The sequence below is a fragment of the Nicotiana tabacum genome, chromosome 15, assembly GCF_000715075.1.
Source record: "Nicotiana tabacum cultivar K326 chromosome 15, ASM71507v2, whole genome shotgun sequence".
NCBI lineage: Eukaryota > Viridiplantae > Streptophyta > Magnoliopsida > Solanales > Solanaceae > Nicotiana > Nicotiana tabacum.
In genome coordinates, this window is record NC_134094.1 from 64,525,234 (window position 1) to 64,545,158 (window position 19,925).

Genomic DNA, 19,925 nt, shown 5'->3' on the forward strand with positions numbered 1-19,925 from the left:
TCTGATACCAACTTATCACGACCCAATTTTCCCTCTGTTGGGTATCGTGATGGCACCTAGTCTTAGGGACTAGGTAATCCTAACATTTACTGAATAACAACAATAATTAAATAATATCTAACAATTTTTGAAATGGAAATCTCTATAAAATTTACAATTCCCAAAACCAGTAGTACAAGTCATAAGCTCTACAGAGTTACTAGAAAACCTATAAATACAACTGTTTTAAAGTAGAGATAAAACAATGCAAGAACAATATCGAAAGGTGACTTCGAAGCCTGCGAACGCAGCAACAGGTTTACCTTGAGTCTCCACAATAAGATCTGTACAGCTAGTTAGCGATCAACTTACTCCAATTAACCTGGCTCTGCACAAAAATGTGCAGAAGTGTAGTATGAGTACACCACAGTCGGTACCCAGTAAGTATCAAAACTAACCTCAGTGGAATAGTGACGAGGTACAGTCAAGACACTCACTAGTCAAATAACCTGTGCCATACAAAATAATCAAAAATAAATAGCAGTGATGGAAACAATAATCCACTAGTGATATAAACAGTAAGGCAGCAAAAATACCATAATTATTACTCAGCGAATAAGAAACACAAGTACAACATATTAAACAAGTCTTTCACATATAATTTCTTCAAGTAAATACCCTCCAAATATATTTCTTCAAATAAGTATCCTTCGGATATATAACTCTTTCAAATAAATATCTCATATCATAATCATAAAATACAGGTTTCGAACCGCTTTCATATGCTCACGGCACCTCGTGCCCATATCTCTATCACAACCGCATGAATAACCCTCGTGCCAAATATGTCTATACATAAAATCCGTACGATTAATTAATTTTCAATAAAGTAAAGTTACAATTTTTAAACCAAGTAAAAATTCAACAAAGAAATGAGCTTATTTTAGAAATAGTTTGAGTAAAGAAAAATTAAATTTCAATTTAAATAAAACATCAGATAATCTATTACTTCGGATGTAAAACTTATTAATTTAAAACATAATAGTAACTTCTTTTATTTAAAACAACTCAGTCATCAAAAACCGGTAAAAAAACCAGGAATATATAAATCTTCAGAGTCTCGTACTAAATAGCCCAATCCAACACAATATAACAAAAAATACAAACACATAATAAAAATCAAATAATACATCACAGCAGATCACAAGGATTGACCTATCACGGAAATATAAAATAACCAAAGACAAGTACAATCATAGAGAGATGTCAACAAAGGGCACTCCCGAGATACCGTCTCGTAGTCCCAAAAGTAAATGCTCAATAGGGGATCTCCCGAGGTACCGCCTCGTAGTCCCAAAGTAAATATGCAACAAACAACAATGCCCCCAGGCTATCACAAATCATCACAATTAAATTCCAGACATAACCCACCTTGTCTCGCCACGTACACAATAATAAAGTAAATGTCCGCCTTGTCTCTCCATACACGCATAATAATATTCCCACCTTGTCTCGCCACATGCGCAAACACACACACACACACACACACACACACATATATATATATATATATATATATATATATATATATATATATATATATATATATATATATATATATATATAAACACCCGAACAAAACTTCCCAACAATATAACGTATTAATATCACATCTCATAAATTGCACTTCAAGTGCTCAAATATTACAACATATAATTTGCCATAGATTGCACATCAAGTGCTCAAATATTATAATTTGCCATAAAATTCAGCAATACATTATTTTCCATAATAAGGATCTCATAGCTCGACCATAATGTGCACAAACTCTTAACAAATATATTCGGGAGTGAACAACTTAACAAAATAGTATTTCACATAAAATCAAGGTGGCAATCTCACCAAATCATCATATAAAAACAAATCCAACAAAATAAGGATTTAGGCAAGACAATTAAAGTATTTAATAAGTGCCAATAATTTTCAATTTAATACATAAGGGCGTCTAAGGATTTTAACCAATGTAATTTGCATATATAAACCAAGTACGTACTTGTCACTTCGCGTACATAGTTTTCAATTACACAAATTGCACATAAGACTCAATGCCTAAGGGGAATTTCCTCCACTCAAGATTAGGCAAGATACTTACCTTTTCGAAGTTATGTCGATATTTCAAAATCTCCTTCTTGCTTGAAATGATCTCTAGACCATTCAAATCTATCCAAATTAATTGTAACACTTCATTAAAATTCATCGAAAACAATTCCGAATAATAAAACGTCGACTTAGAAATTTATCCTAAAAATATTAACAAAAATCAACGCGGGGCCAGCCTCTCGGAACCTGATATAAGTTTTACGAAATCCGAACACCCATTCCGATACGAGTTCAACCATACCAATTTTATCTAAATCCGATAACAACTCGACCTCCAAATCGTAAATTTTCGTTTTTGGAAGATTTTGCCAAAATCTTAATTTCTTTCATAAAAATCCGAATTAAATGATGAATATAATCATAGATTCATGAAGTATAAACACTGTAGGATATATAACACTTACCCTAATCCATATGGTAAAAATCGCCTCAAACATCGCTTCAATTCGAGATCCATAACTCCAAATATGTTAAAAATGGCTGAAACCTCGAAATATAACTACTGCCCAGGTATTTACTCTTTGCGGTCGCGAAAAATGCTTCTCGATCGCGAAGCACAACTTTTCTCAGCCCAAAATTTGCCTTTCGCGATCGCGGACAATGCTTCGCGATCGCGAAGAACAAGTGCCCAGCTATTCCAGACAGCCTCTTGCATATTGGTCATAACGTTTTGTACAAAACTCCAAATTGCAAATCGTTTAACTTTCTGAAAACTAGAACCAAGGTCTACAATTTTCATGTTTTGCTCATCTCCCAATTTCTTATAGATTGCGAGATATAAGCTGCCAAAGTTAGCCCTATGCAACACAAATTTCTTAGCGATTTCCAAACTCTTCCCAGACAGCCTGTATTTTATCAACCATAACCTTTTGTACACAAGTCCAAATATCAAATGGTTTGATTTTCGGAAAATTAGACACAAAGATCTACAACTTTTATTTTTGGATCATCTCCGAATTCCATATAGATTGTAAGATATAAGCTTCCAAAAATTCGGGTTATTGCAGCAGGATTTTCCTCTACGCGATCGCGATTCACAATGTCCAAACAGCAAAATTGCTCTTTGCGTTCGCGACCGTTTGTCCGCGATCGTGATGCATACCTGTGGCCAAAAACAAGCAACTAAAAATGGCCTAGAAATGATTCGTAACCACCCTGAAACTCACCCGAGCCACTCGAGACCCCGTCCGAACATACCAACAAGTCTCAAAATATTTTACGGACTTAGTCGAAACCTCAAATCACATCAAACAACACTAAAACTACGAATCATACCCCAATTCAAGCTTAATGAAACTAAAAAATTTTAACTTCTACATTCGACGCCGAAACCTATCAAATCAAATCCGATTGACCTTAAATTTTGCACACATGTCATAAATGACATAACAGACCTATAAAAATTTTCAGAACTGGATTCCGACCCCGATATCAAAAACTCAACTTCCGGTCAAATTTCCAACTTAAACTTTCTATTTTCGCCATTTCAAGCCTAATTTAACTACAAGCTTCCAAATAATTTTTCGGATACACTCCTAAGTCCAAAATCACCATACGAAACTATTGGAATAATCAAAACTCTATTCCGGGGTCGTTTACTCAAAAGTCCAACTCTAGTCAACTCTTTTTATTTACGCTTCAAAAATGAGAATTGTTCTTTCAATTTAATCCCGAATCACCCGAAAACCAAACTCGACCACACACGCAAGTCATAATACACATCACAAATTTGCTCATGGACCTTAAGTCATTGAACGAGATGCTAATCCTTAAAATGACAAGTTAGATCGTTACAGAAAAATAGATTTCCGAGCCTCCTATATTATTTTAAAACTATTTTCCGAAAACTGCTTTTCAAAAGATATCTTCAAAAATATTTTTAAGAGAATTGCTTTCCAAAAAGTATTTTCTTAACCATTTTCAAAAAAACAAAAACAATTTTCCAAAAGTATTATCTTAAATTATTTTCTTTTAAAAACAATCTTTCAAAAATATTTTCAAAACAAAAAATTTCAGTTTATTGTTTACTTCATACTTTACTAATAATTTCACTTTTTTTGTCTTGCGAGGTACTATTATATGGAGTTGCTTTTGGGAGACGTCACCCAAAGACAAAAAGATAATACCCTGTCAAAGCTCCCCACTTCTCACTTCCTATTCTTGGATGTACCCAAAATATAAAGTATAGTAAAAATATAGATAGAAGTTGTGTTTGCTTGCCTGCTTGGACATTTACCTACTTGCTAAACACTTAGGGTGAATTACATTTAGTTAATAATCTAATTAACCTATAATGTCGTGCATTAGATAATTCGTGAGATTGGTATGTATACTTAGGATGCCAAATATATTTTCACTTGGTTGATTAACTATGATTGACATGCACATAATCGGTTAGGTTGGTTGCATACTTAAGATAAAACATAGCATCTTCTTCCATAAACATAAAAAATAAATTATTTTCTTAAAATTTTACTAGCATGTTTTCCGAACTTCTTTGTATGTAAGTTATTCTTTAAGTAATGCACATCGGATAGACATAATTTGTAAAGACATTAGAATTGAATTGTTGTGCTTTTCTTTGAGCGACTTGGGCCTTGTAGTCATTTGGGCTTGACTCACATAATTTATGTTTCAAGACCATGACTCGAGAGATGGTTTATTCATGGGATGATAATATTTATTTGTATTGATGAGATAATTTATCTATGTCATAAACATTTTGATACCTTTTTTCTATACCATACTTATTCCATTCATCAGATTAATTCTTTTAGTTATCCTTTATATACTGAGATTGTTCAAAGATTATTCTTGTCCACTCTTACCAATCATTTAGAGTAAATTTCTATTTTAGTGTTCTTTGCACATAAATTAAATTCTTCCAAAGTATTTTTCTTTAATTAATATTTACTTAGTCAATTAGTAAATATTCCACTTATAACTACATATTATCGTAAACTCTCATTCCTTAAACACCTTCTTAGATGAGTTCATTCATTTTTAAAAACAAAATTCTTTCATACTTCATTTATTAAATTAAGTGTAAGGTATAGTGTTTTATGTCATTTGACCTTATCTTATTTATTGCAATGTTACTTATCATATTTTATACTTTAGCTAAATATAAATATTATCCTCTCTTCACTTAACTTATTCTCTAAAATACCAAATTCTTCTTTAGGTCTTGTGCACTGATTTCAAAGAATGTAAATAATTTCATACACTTTGTTCATTGACTTTTACTACATGCGTATGTGAATATAAACATTCTAATATTTGCTTTCTATGGCTAATTGTCCTCTATTTAATTTGACTTTTCAATTATTCTTGTGAATATTAATCAACTCTCTTCTTACCCTATGCATTACATAAAAAAACTATTCAAAGGTAATTCCTTTTTTTCCACTCTTGATCAGTCATTTTCTAGACACGTTTTCTTACAATAGTTGATCTTGTTTACAACTAAATTATTTCGAGATTATTCATTTCAACTCAAAGTCATTTGGTTAATTTGAAAATATTTTACTTGATGATACACTTCAGTTAGTCATTAAAAAATTTAACTATTTCACATACTTTCTTTATCCACATCCTTGCACATATTCTGTTGCACATAAATATCCCTAATTTTATCATATGACATTCAATGTCAATCATTCTTCATTCCAAATCATTTTCATAATTCTTTGTAAATAGAAAATTAATCATTATTTTCAACCTTCCCTCATTTATTTGATCGAGTCCACAGGAACCACATTTTGTGGTTCTTGGGGGATGCCTAACACCTTCCCCTCGAGATAACTTGAACCTACACTCAGAATATCAACAGTTTTGTAGACCATAATCCAATGTACATTATATAGTGTAGTATAGTTATCCTAGTATACCTTAAATACTAGGTGGCGACTCTAAACTCTAATTAACCTTGTAGAGTGCTATAAGTTGTAGTTTGTTTTGTCTTGTGCAAAATAGGATGCAACACATGTCACTCGTTTAGTAACAATCACTAGCTTATACTCCTTAAAGAACCTTACTATGTCTGGCCAGATATATGGAATATGAGTGAGCCAACTGTATCTCATCTTTGCCAAGAAGTATATTATCTTGTTGATCTCATGTATGACCCTATTGACTGAAACTGATCCTCCATTCTTATTGTATTTCTCATCTTCCATAACTCCCAGGTGACAATTGATGGCACTGCCCGGAATAGTGGTTTAAGTTTTGGACAACATGAAGCATTCCACCATGTCCCAATAACCTGATGTAACTATACCAGTTGAACATTGATCCCTGCAGCATTCATGAATGTCTTCCATACCCTTGTGGCAGTAGTACCTGTCAAGAACAAGTGCTCAAATGACTCCTTTTGTGCTGGTTGACAACACCAACACTAGAGACACATATGTAACCTTGCCTTCTCCATAAATTATCAGTAGCTAGTTTTCCTCTCCAAAGCCTCCAGATAAAGAATGATATCTTAAAAGGCAACCCCTTAATCCATACGTCCTTATATTCTAGATTAGGGTTTGCCCTATGTCTCACTAGATGTCAAGCACTACTCACAGTAAACTTACCAGAAGCAGTGGGTTTCCATAATGGTCTGTCCCAATAGCCATGACTGCCTTTAAATTGCACCTTATGTATAATATGTTCAACTATATCTTTAAGAAAGGTCTGCTCCAGTAGCTCCTCTTTCCAGCTATCTTCTTGACTTAGTTCTGCTACTTCTTGTAGGTACTCATTCATATGAAAATCAGGTGGTACCAAATGGTATAATGCCCTTAATCCTGTCTAGTTTTCATGCCATACATTTGTTGTACCACTTTTCATCTCCCACAGGATCTCATGTTCTACATCTTCTCTTGCATTCAACATCTTTCTCCACACATGAGATCCTTCCCTAAACTGCACTACTGTAGGAATTTCTTTCTTGCAATACTTGTTCCACATAAATTTAGACCATAATGATTTTGTTGTTAGGAATCTCCACCAAAGTTTAGCAAACAAAGCTTTAGAGACATCATGTAGAGATCTGAACCCTAGACCCCTTTCATCCTTAGGCAAACATAACTTTTGCCAAGAGGCTTAATGCCTGCTTCTGCCTTCCTCTTTTGTGCTACAAAAGAATCTTGCAAACGTAGGGAGAGCAGAGAGCCGCCGTGGAGGCTGGATTTCATCCACCAAACGTAGTAATTTTTATGTTTGTTTGTATGATTTGTTGTATGACTACCATGTCTATGTGGATCTAAACTTCACATTCTAGGGTTGTGGTTCTTTCATGAATCTTGTTATCCGAATATTGATTTTGATTCCGTAGTTTGTTGTATTGGTTTATTTATTCAATCATGCGCCTAACTATTTGATTGTTTGATCACTAATTAAATACTATCTACAAATCTAGACTTAAACTTGAAAGTGGAAATTCTAAATTGCATATAGGATTGAATAGAACAAGTTCTTGAATCCGGACATCGGGGAATGGATTCGCGGTTAGGATAGACATATGCTAATTGCCTTGTTTGGTTATTATACGGGAATTACATATGCATTCTTGTTGATTCTAACTCTATAGACATATATATGGTAGGTTAGCTTGAACATGCGAGTAAAAACTTGATAGATTCTTATGAGAAATATTAACCCTGTCAACCAATAAACTTAAATAAATTAATTAGTCAATTCAAGTGAAGAATACAATAGGATTGTTAGATAGTCCATGACCCTAGACCATTTTTATCACATTGATAACATAAAAATCTTCTCTTCCTTTATTCAGAGTTTACTATTTGTTTTCCTTTATTTTAATTATTTTAGAGTCAAACACTTCTAGGTTTAATACTTCTTTAGATAATTAGGATAGTCTAATTTAGTTAGTAGTTAATCACAAGTTCTCGTGGGTTCAAGATCTGACTTCTAGTCACTTTATTATTTGACAACCGTGTATACTTGCGTGTGCGTTTGGTCGCAAAAAGTTTTTGGCGCCGTTGCCGGGGACTTAAAAATTAGTTGTTTTTTCTAGATTAGATTTTCACTTTTGTCTTTACAAGTTTTATTTCTTTTTTGGAAATTGTTTTATTTTTATAACTATTTGATTTTTCTCTTAGTGTGTTTCTAGTTCTCTCAGCATGACATCTTGGGATGAAATATACGGAGGTAAGGTTATTGATGAAGATGCTTGGTTGACAGAAGACCTTTATGGCCCATATTTTTGGGCTTGTCATGATGTGACCTCTTGCAAGTCTGAATTTGAATATGGGAGTAAGGGTTGGTATTGTGACGAATATTTTTGATTAAGGGAATATGCGAAACGACGCTGTCTTCTTACAAGTTTTGTGAATGATTGGTCTAAGAAGAGAGTTATTGCACAAATATTGATAAGTTTGGCTTGGCTGTGCACATCTTAGATACAGATTTGAGTGCAAAGGTTGATGCGTGCAACACCCAACAATTTAATAATGAGTTGTGTGAAGCTGAAAAAAACCTTCTAGACCAAATTGAGGAGCTAATACGAGAATAAAAATCATTGGACCATGTTTTTCTTGATGATGCCAATATTGAGAGGAGTGCTCTAGAATCATGTGAGAGAGTAGATAACATTACTTTTGGAGACTTGAGTGTGTGTATATACGGGGATGTAAATAGTAGTACAATGCATGAGTTAGGGCTCGTTAGACCTCATTCCAATCATTTTTTCACATTGTGCTTAGATAGTAAGATAGTAATCGAGCCATCTGAGCCTATGTGGGAGTTAAAGGGTGAGGATGAGAGTGCCTCTATTATTGAATTTATACTGCCAAAAAGAAAAAATTACATTCCTCATCTAAAGATCGAGAAGTGTAGAGTGAAAAATTTATTACTTGGAGTGGTTATATTTGTAGCCCCACCACTGGAGTATAGCCGCAGACTGGATGCCATGTTAGGGGTACAATACATAAGTTCAAGTTGGAAGAAAAAGTGATTCACATCGTACCGCGACGTTAAATTTGGTACTTGTTGGGAGGCAACACAGCTTTACTGCTTTTTTTTTTGTTTATTTTTTATTTTTTAAAATTATTTTTGTAGTGTTATTTTATGGTTTAGGATTATGAGCATAGGAAGAAAGGACATTAGAAGTGTGCAAAAGCGAGCCAGATGTTTGGAACTAGTGTGAGGTATCCACACAAAGACCATTATTGGGAGATGTCTGAGTACCCCATGAGCTGCTATTACTTCGGCTTTTAGCCTTTCATGGAGTTTCTTGTCGACCATTACTATTATTGCTTTATTTGTGCATTTGGGACACCGCACTCTTTTAAGTATGGGGTGGATGATTCTCTGTGATTTGTATAGTATTATATTAGTATATTGTTAGTTTTTTTTTTTATCTTTTTATTATTAGCTAGCTTCTTGATTTTTTTAAAGCATAGTTAGTAGAATTATAATTATCTTGATCATTTGCTTCTATCCTTCTTCAAAAAAATTTATCTTTTAAATTTATTGGTCTATCACACTTCAGGCATGCCATAGACCTTGTCCTTCAAGGAATTTTGATTGAAGCATTTGCAGCTGGAATATAATATTTAGCTTTGGGTCAGCAAATACGCCTTGAAACATTGTGCAAATAAATTATCTCTGGAACTTAAAGTTCATATTTTTCTTGTACGAGGATTCATGTAATTTATTTCATGTATAAACATTCAACTGCCCATTTTCTCCCCCTAATATTGAAATCACCAACACATATCCTCAACCTTATTTTGGGATCCATCTTTGTGAGTTCTGGTAGAGAAAATAAAATATATACCGTACATCAAAAATTTTAGATGGGTATTATTAGTTCCTGACCTTATCCAATGATGATAGATGAACTTATTATAACTTGTTGGCTTGATGCTATCTAGACCCAGATTTCTGACCTCGGGGCCGTGATGGCACCTAACATCTACTTCCTAGGAAAGCCAATTAGATAACAAATTAACCATTTTAACAATTTAAAATAGAGTAATAACAGTTATTAGCGAATAGTAAAACTGTAATACATAAGATATGCCCATAATACAACACGATCTAGTCTAATCCCAGTAGCCTGGAGTCACCAGTATATGAGCAACTAGAAGTTTACAAGTATGGTTTGAACGAAATATAACTGTTCGAAATGAAATAAACAGTAACGACAGAAATAGATGGGGACTTCAAGGACTGCGAATGCCAGCAGCTCTACCTCAAGTCTCCACTGTAGATATGATCCGAGCAGAAGCACCACTAGACACTGTTGGGACCAACACTAAATTCTGCACAAGAAATGCAGAAGTGTAGCATGAGTACAACCGACCCAGTATACTCTGTAAGTGTCGAGCCTAACTCTGACGAGGTAATGACGAGGCTATGACAAGATACCTACAAAAATCATGTATAGATATATACATAAAGCAACAAAAATAACAAGTAGGGCATTTAAAATAATAACTGGGAGGGAACATATAGAAACTGGAGTACGATAAGAATGACAAGTACAAAATTTCCACGCAGCCTCTTTCCGAGATAAACAACAATGCACCTAATTATATCACCAATTTAGAAACTAAATAAAGCAGTGCAGTTAAAAATTGCATGGCATCACCCTTCGTGCTTTTATTCTCATCCTCACCATGTAATAATGATATGATATATGAAATGGCACGACATCACCCTTCGTCTTTTACTCTCTTCCTTAGATGATATATTAAATGATAATAAGCAATCATGAGCACGACATCACCCTTCGTGCTTTAATCCTCACAATATCTCAATTAATGATAATAATATGCACATAAGGCACGGAAACACCCTTCGTGCTTTTCACTCTTTCTCACTATGCAACAACATTAATTTAAAATAGCAATGCAAGGTGGGAAGCAAATTTCACTTCAATCATAGTGTAATGATAACCAAACTTAACATTCAAAATCCCAACAACTTCAAAATAAATAATAAATATGAAGGCGAGCAATTAAAGAAGAATTAATCTAACTAAGGCATGGAAAGCATAGCTAATGAAATGACATAATACAATAAAATAATTTCCACCCGCATGCTTTAAGTCAATGGCAACACATATATACTTGTCACCTCACATATACGCCATCCCCACACATAATTCACATAGCAAATAAACCAACAAGTCCTAATCCCTTAAGTCAAACTTAACCATGGCACTTACATTACTCTACAACCAAGTCAATCAACCAACCATAGCCTTGCCTTTTGAACAAACCTGCAAACTAACCAAATCGACCAATTATCGATCAAACACTTCAAAATAAGCTTAAGAAACTACTCACGAAGGAAAAATGTTCAATTTTTGATGAATTTGAAAAAGTCAACACTGGGAACGCATCGTCAAAACTCGAGATTCAGACCAAAACCTGATTACTCATTCACCTCCGAGCCCGATTATATAATTTGTTTCGAAATACGACCTCAAATTGAGGTCTAAATTTCAATTTTACTGTCACGACCCCAAAATCTCCCCTTAGGAATCATGATGGCACGTAGTCTCTAAGACTAGGTAAGCCTAATACATGAAGAGATCTAACAAAAATAACCAACACAACTATATAAAAATTGAATTCATAAATGAAATTACGTAACTAAAACTGAACAATAGTTACACAAATCCCCAGAACTGGTAGTACAAAGTCATAAGCTCTACTAAAATACACTAGAATCTCTAAGTACAATACTTCTTTGAAATGAAGATATACAATAGTAAAGATAATATCAGGAGGTGACTCCTAGGCCTGCGAATGAAACGGCAGGTGTACCTTGATGTCTCCAACCGCACAGACACAACTCTTAAATCCAACACGATCCAAAATATCTGGATCTGCACAAAAATATGCAGAAGAATAGCATGAGTATACCACAACAGTACCTAGTAAGTATCAAGCCTAACCTCGGAAGGGTAGTGACGAGGCCGTGTCAAGACACCTACCAGATATAGAAACATGTGCAAGAAATTAACATAAAGCTAACAATGGAAATAGCATCAATATAAGGCTAACAACGAAAAGATTATTGATATACAACTGACAATGGAATAATAGAAACACAAATGGCAACAATAAGTAAACGGGTAGTAAAGCAACAACATAATCAGAACACAGATGAAATATGAATGAACTCAATTAAGGGAGCAAATGACAATTCAAGTAACCAAATCATTCTCAACGCATGACTTACAACAAGAGTTATGCCGAGGCGCCACACCTCGTAATAACATATCATAAGCCACAGTCCCGAATCTTACACACATGGCACCTCGTACCCACATTATCAGTCATACCTTCGCACGACAAAGTCCACGTGCTACCGTGTTTATTGTATCCATAGCAAATATCAAATAAGATGTTCGAGAGATATATATCAATGCAATGAGGAATAATAAAAATCTTGAATAAAGTAAAGCATCAAATGAAATAATGAGTTTTTTCTAGAATCAAATAAAGTAAAACAATGTACAATTTATACAAAAATAGAGTATCAAATGAGTTTAGTTTAGAAATTATTATGGTAAAGTAAAATAACATTTTTAAACAAAGTAAAACATCAGAAAAGTTAACAAATTAAATATAGAATTTGTTAAAGTAAAGCGTGATAACAATTTTTGGTAAAGTAAAACATCAAATGGGGTAATGAGTTTAATTTGAGAACGCAATTAAAATAAAATGTGATAACTATTTAAAAAAAGTAAAGCACCGAGAGAGATAACGAATTTTATATTACGAGTCACATAAAATAAAGCATGTTAATAATTCTTTTATTCAAAACCGTTATGCTACCAAAAAATCAACAGAATATGAGATAATGACTCCACGCATGTAAATTCATCTTGACAATCAATTCACCAAGTAACAACGGAGGCACAATTGGCACATTTAAAGCAACACAACAAATTACCAAAAATGCATGACTCACACAAGAAGTCACAATTGTCCCAACACAAGAATAACAACAAATAACCAAATACAATCAAAATACAAGTGAAATGATTTAAGGAAAAACAATAACCATTCAATCAATGATGCCTTTTCATCATAGAATGTATAATAAGAATCACAACTCAGGTACCGCCTCGTAATCACATTTCACAAGTCATAATCATAATTTTTCCTTATACCGCCGCGTGAGCCTTACATTTAGATTTTTTTGCCAAAATAGCTACACGTGCTTTAGCCCCCATTTGTCGCCGCGTGGATTCAAGTAATTCCTTTACTAGCAACACGCACATAAATCCCACCTTATGTGGCCGCATGCATATTAGCCCCTATCCTTATACCGTCGCATGCGTATCAATATCATAACACAATAACAACTCGCACCACATGTGCCCATGTACCGCAATTGCCAAATTCACAATACTAATATTACCACAATATATAGCCCACCGCTCAACCACAATGTGTACAAGAATCTCAAATTAACAAAATGAATGAGCAATGCTCAAGAAGAAAAGATATTTCAATAACTAACAACTTAAACCTCAATGTGTTAATAGCTTTCAAGACTTCAACCTCAATAACTCAAAATGAAGGTATATCAACGAATTTCCAATTCAAATGTATAACATAATATTAATAATGAAAAAGATAGTATGAAATGGCAACTACATCCAAATGCATGAGAATAACTCAACACGATAAGTCATCATGTAAACACAACTCCAAATAAGAATAACTCGACAATAAAAGAGGTAACATGATAATAAGAGAGGTAACATGACAATAAGAGACGTAACAACATCAATTAGGGAATATAAGAGCAAGTTTGACAACAAAAGATAGAACATCTGTTAACAACGTCAAGTGAAGCATACAAGGGTAATTTAACAATGGAGGATATAACATGATATGACAATGTCAATTAAATGCATGAAAGAGCCTAAGATTATAAGCCGGTCAAAATACAACCTATAAGCCCATGTACACACTCGTCACCTCGTGTACATGTCTTTCACATAATTCGAATAGTACAATTAATTCCAACTCCTAAGGGGTGGCTCCCCCACACAAATTTAGGCAAGATACTTACCTCAAACAAACTAAAACAATCTATTAATAAGCCTTTCCCACGCAAATCAACTTTCGTACGGCTCGAATCTAAACAAAGTAACATAATATCATAAATAAAAGCCGTAGAAAATGATTCCGGATAATAAATATTTGATCTTTTACTAAAATCAAAGAGTCAGCCCGGATCTTTTGTTTGGCCTGCTCGGTATTAGATTCGACTTGTTCAAGGTAAGTAACAGTTCTAAACATGGTGTTGAGGGTATGGATCCCTGAATATATGTGTTATGTGATGGTGTTGAGGTGACGCACATGCTGGGTGACGGACATGTGGGTGTGCACCATGTCAATAATGACTCGATTGATTCTGTGTTACTGCGTAGTTACCTAATCTTGTTTATATCCATGGAATTTCTACGTGGTAGAGTAATTGAGCTGTGATCCATGTTAGAAACCATATTTAGGCTATATGCTTATCCTGTTGGGACAAATTGAGGTCATTTCTGTCGTTGAGATATTTGCTTAAATTGCAATTATGTACTCAGCCACATTCATCATTTGCATATCATATCTCAGTCTTTCTTATCATTTATTTTTACATCATGTATCATTGTTTGGGCTGATTGGCATGAGATTTGTAAGCCTGAGAGATTGGAGAGATTGATGACTGTGTGACGCCGAGGGCTTGATTGTGAGTGATATTTATGGGATCGAGCTACGTGCCACAGCAGGCTTTATTGATTCATGTTAGGACCGGGCTGCACGCCGCAGCATGCCATGTTGGCTTCTATTAGAGCTTAGGTAGGATCTGCTCCTCCGAAGTCTGACAAACCAGCAGTGCGCGCATGTACCGAGTGCCGAGTGCTGAATGCCGAGTACCGAGTGCCGAGTACCGAGTGATTGAGTGTAAGACAATGAGGTTGAGTTCATGAGTTCATCACTGTGATGCATTACATTTGACATGCAAACTTGGCATGTTGGCATAGAGATGCATTTCCTCATGCTGTATGGTATTGTGAAATTCATGACTTCACATGCACATTGACATGTAGGCTAGAGACGTACTTTCCTCATGCTATCTGATAATAAAACATCTTATTTGTTGTTGAATGTTTTTGGGAAAAATCATAGTTTTTTGATACACTCATATTTTGGTGATTTCAATGAAAGATTTGGGTTTTAATATTATACCTGATAACCATGGCTACTTTCCATAATTGTGAACGAGTTGAGCATCATGTCTTGGAGTTATTACTTGTACTGCTTTTATTATATTGTTATGAGTTGTTCTTGGTTATTTGTGTTGGACTCTGACCGTTTCTCCAAGCTCGTCACTGCTTTCAACTTAATAGTTAGGTTTGTTACTTATTGGTTACATGGGGTCGGTTGTACTCATACTACACTTCTGCACCTTGCGTTCAGATTTTGGAGCTGATGTTGCTGTGAATGGCAGGAGCTGGCATTGAAGATGTAACTGCGTTCTGAAACTGCCTCTTATTCTTGGTAGCTTTAAATTTATAAATCTGTTTATATATACTTCGAGCAGATGATGTATTTATTTCATACCAGCTTTGTAAACTCTAAATCTTAGAAGCTCATAATTTATACTACTAGTCCTTGGGTTTTCGTATAAAAGTTAAGTTATTTCAACATTATTTTCTCAATAAATCTCATTTGAAATTGGATTGCTGTTAAATTGGCTTACCTAGCGGGTTGGTTTAGGTGCCATCACGACTAATTAGATTTTGGGTCGTGACAAGATTATATTAGAGCTATAGGTTCATAGGTTCTACAAGTCATGAGCAAATGTCTAGTTGAGTCTTGCGGATCGGTATGATGACGTCCATACCTATCTTCGAGAGGCTACAGGGCATTTAGGATAAACCTCCCATATTTCTTTCCTTATCGTGCATCATTGAATCAGCTTGAAGCGTATCCCTTTGAATTCCTTCTACTCGCTCGTATGCGTATGTGAGCGCTCGGTATCAGATGTGCATCGACGGCTTGTGGACTCCATGGATGAGATGCGAGATATGTTGCTATAGTTTGGAGTTGGGCCAGTCTAGCGGACTCGAGGTCGGGTTTTGACCGCAGCTTGGGCTCGGTCATTTTAGCTGCGTGAGTATGTGCTTTGGACTCATATGTCTAGTTGTGCTGCTAGGAGCGGGATTGATGGCTTAGTGAGTTGTTGGGATGGCTATATGATTGTGTTGTGACTGCGGGATGTGTTCAGATTGTGTGAATGTGACGAGAAGAGTTTGCTCAAGATGTGAAAAGGACCATTGGATGCTCGATTTCTATGGTGGTGTTATAGAGTCTGGAGTTATGAGAGTTTTGAGGGATTATTTCATGTTATTTCATGTGTGGAACGAATTAGATTCTCATGTCTTGTTGATGAGTTCAGACTCAGGAAGATTAAGTGATTGCATAGTAATTATGGTTGCGAAAGGTTATACAATGATGCCAATTTCAGGCTAAGCAGGTGGGTTATCTCCTGCACGGTGGTCTAGGGATGTGTGATCTTTATGATGTTGTGTGGAGGCTTTCTTTTCTACCAGTGGGTTATAGGCGTTGCATTTGAGTTTGGACTGGTTGAGAAAGTCGACTTGACTATCACGGGAATGAGTACAAGCCTAGCAGATGATTTGAGGTATTCCATAGTTTGTTTTGCCTTAGCTTATGAAGGATTTAGTTGAATTTCAGTATGGGATTATCGCAGTAATAGAGTATGGGTATTGTGAGTTATTAGATGTTTTATTCTATGGCTTTGATCCAAGTGGGGAAGTCTGCTATCGATGATTTGATTGCATGGTTACGTGTTGTTTTGGTTTCGGTCCGAAGCATGATGGTAGATCGGTTATGACTTGCAGAGGTTGGTTTTGAGGGTGACATAAGCAAGGAATTTCGGTATGTAGGATGTAATAAACTTTATGGATATATATAAGTCTTGGTAATGGTCTAGGGTTGCTGTTTGTGATGGATGTAATGTACAAAGAAAAAGGATTCACTCGGTTTCTTAGAGGTGTGGATTACTTCTTTCGGTGTTATTGTGCTAATGGTGCACAAGTCGTTCGGCCCGTTTGGATGGTGCACTTGAGATTTGAGCAGAGTGGATGAATCTCGAGGAGGTTCTAAGGGGTTCAAGATTTATATGTAGAAATTGAGAATTGTTTGGATTTGTATATGGCTAGAAATCTGGGATTTACATTAGATGGTATCGAGACTCTCGGTATTTCTATATCATTATGGGTTCTACATTTCAGTATCGAAAAGTTGAAGAAAACGGTCTTACATTCACAGAATGTCTCTTCAGAGTAGATGTCTCGGTTGTGGTACTTTTGGGGTGCTTACGAGGGAATACAACGGCTTATGGGCCTTAGGGCGATGTGCTTTTATGCTAGGATCTCTTGTAGTGAGCTTTGGTTAGGGATCGTGGTGTTCTGACAAGGAGAAGTGTTAACTTGAGGGTAACGCAAAAGCAACTCGGAGGAAATAGGACAACTAGGTAGTAAGGTGGATCAGTATGGTAATGGTATGCTCAGTGCTTTTGGTTCTTATGATGAGGTGAGGCTTTATGGGTGCCTTGTGGCAATACTCTTGGATTTGGCGACTTGCGTGGCTTGGTTAAGTTAGAGGGATTCAGTTCTGATAGCTTGGTTATGGGCAAACGGATTTCGAAGAGTTCTCGTTGGTTTGTACCTCAGTTGGAGATGGATATTTCCTACCGGCGTGAGGAGTAGGTTACATATTGTGATTTTCTCCTGGATGGGATCAATGGAAGGTTTCTGACTGATCAGGTGTGTATTCTGCTGGTGACTCAGAGTGAATTATGAGATTCTCGCGCTTTTCATACGGTGGCATGATAGATGTGGTGCATCCTGGGGGATTGCGATTTGCATGTACTAGGTGGCAATTCAGTTTTGGAGGGAAGGTCATGAAGTCATAGACAACATGGATGGTTTCAGATGACTAGATGAATGCTATTACTACTTGGTATTGCCTGAGAAGGGTTCGCATTTCAGAAGGTGCACTGTGTTTTGACTTACAGATTCTTCATTGGTATTGCGGTACTCGCCTGGTTGATCGACTACTTATGTTCAAATTTTGCTATTTGGCATGGACTAAGTATAGAAGTATTTCTCGTGGGGATGATTATGTATGAGAGATGTGTTAGTCATTCGAGTGGCGAAGTTGGCATCGGATATGTCCAAAGTTAGCTAGATGGAAGTATGTGCTATGGTTAAGTCCTGGTTTACTTTTGGAGGGCCATTTATCCATTTGCGGATGACCGGAGTTGATTTGGGGGCCTATTGGTAGGCCCGAGGAGGATGTATATTCTACACCGGGTCAAATTTTGTTGACTCAACATCGTTATTGCTGAAAGGTGTGTCATTCAGTTAGAGTTGAGCTTGTCCCTGTTCTGATATGTTCTATGGGTTACTCTTCTATGTATGAGGGGTTGTGATTTGTTGGTTATATGCACACCTGATTCAATTCTGTTTGGGCCTTGTAGCGGAATTCGAGCAAGATGGTTATTGGGGTGTTAAATGGTTGATTGCACCTTGGCTATGGTCTTTCCGGGCTGTGGTATATTGGTTATTCGCTTTTCCATGGTTATGGTCATGCATTTCGTGTACTTGATATCGAATTGCGTGTGGTTGTTGATTTAGATCATTGTCACTTGAGGTATTTCATGAGACTGGTGTTTGGATGGGGTCACGCGTTGCAGCGGAGTTATGTTGAGATATGATCTTTTGAGTTAGATTTGTGTGTTTCGGTTCTACTATGTGTGATGGGTTCATAGCATTGCATTTGTGGTGGCATTTATTGATCTTGTGGAACGGTTCTCTCATTTGAGTCATTTTCCATGTTTGAGTAAATTTGAATTGTTGCTTATTGGTGCACAGATTGCACGGTTGTGCCTTTAGGTTGTATTTGTGTGGCATGTCAAAAGAATAGTTGTGTTTGATGAGATAAGGTCATTGGACCTAGAATGGATACTATCGGATATGATTACGGTATGTTTGGAAGAATAATATCGGAAGTCAGGTTAGGAGAGCTCCATCAATTGTTGATCTGATGAGTGGTTATGAATTTATGCGTGTTTCTTTCATTATCGGCATTGTACGAAGGTTTTGAATTGAGGTTTTATTTCATATGAGGTTTATTAGCGTTGTTGGGTTTGTTTTCAGTAGCTACTGTGATCGGGAATTATTTCTACGAGTATGCGAGTTATGTGGTATATCATGTGATTACATCTTGGGTTATGGTTATGGCTTGATACAACTTGTTCAGACTTATACAATGTGTAGGTGCAAGATTCGAGTCTTTTAAGGAATTCCGGATGTTGGAAATTGGGTTCTAAGGCTTACAGACTAACGTTAAAGTAATGATCATCAGTTATGTTGTGTTGTCAGGCTTACATATATTGAGGTGACATGGGATTACCCCCGTGTATGTGCATGGTAAGGTTACAGGGTGATTTGATAGCTTTGGAACAACTCTGGGCACGTTCAAGGACGAATGTGTGTTTAGGCGGGGGAGAATGTAAGGACCCGACCGGTTGTTTTGAGCATTTGCATTCCATTCAACCGTTTGAAGTCTTGAGTAGCTTCATATGATATACTATGACTTGTGTGAATCGTCGATTTTGGTTTTTAGGTGTTTTGAAATATGATTTGAAAGAATGAATTTCATGTTTGAAGCTTTAAGTGGGAAGAGTTCACCAAGTTTGACTTTTGTGTATTTGACCCG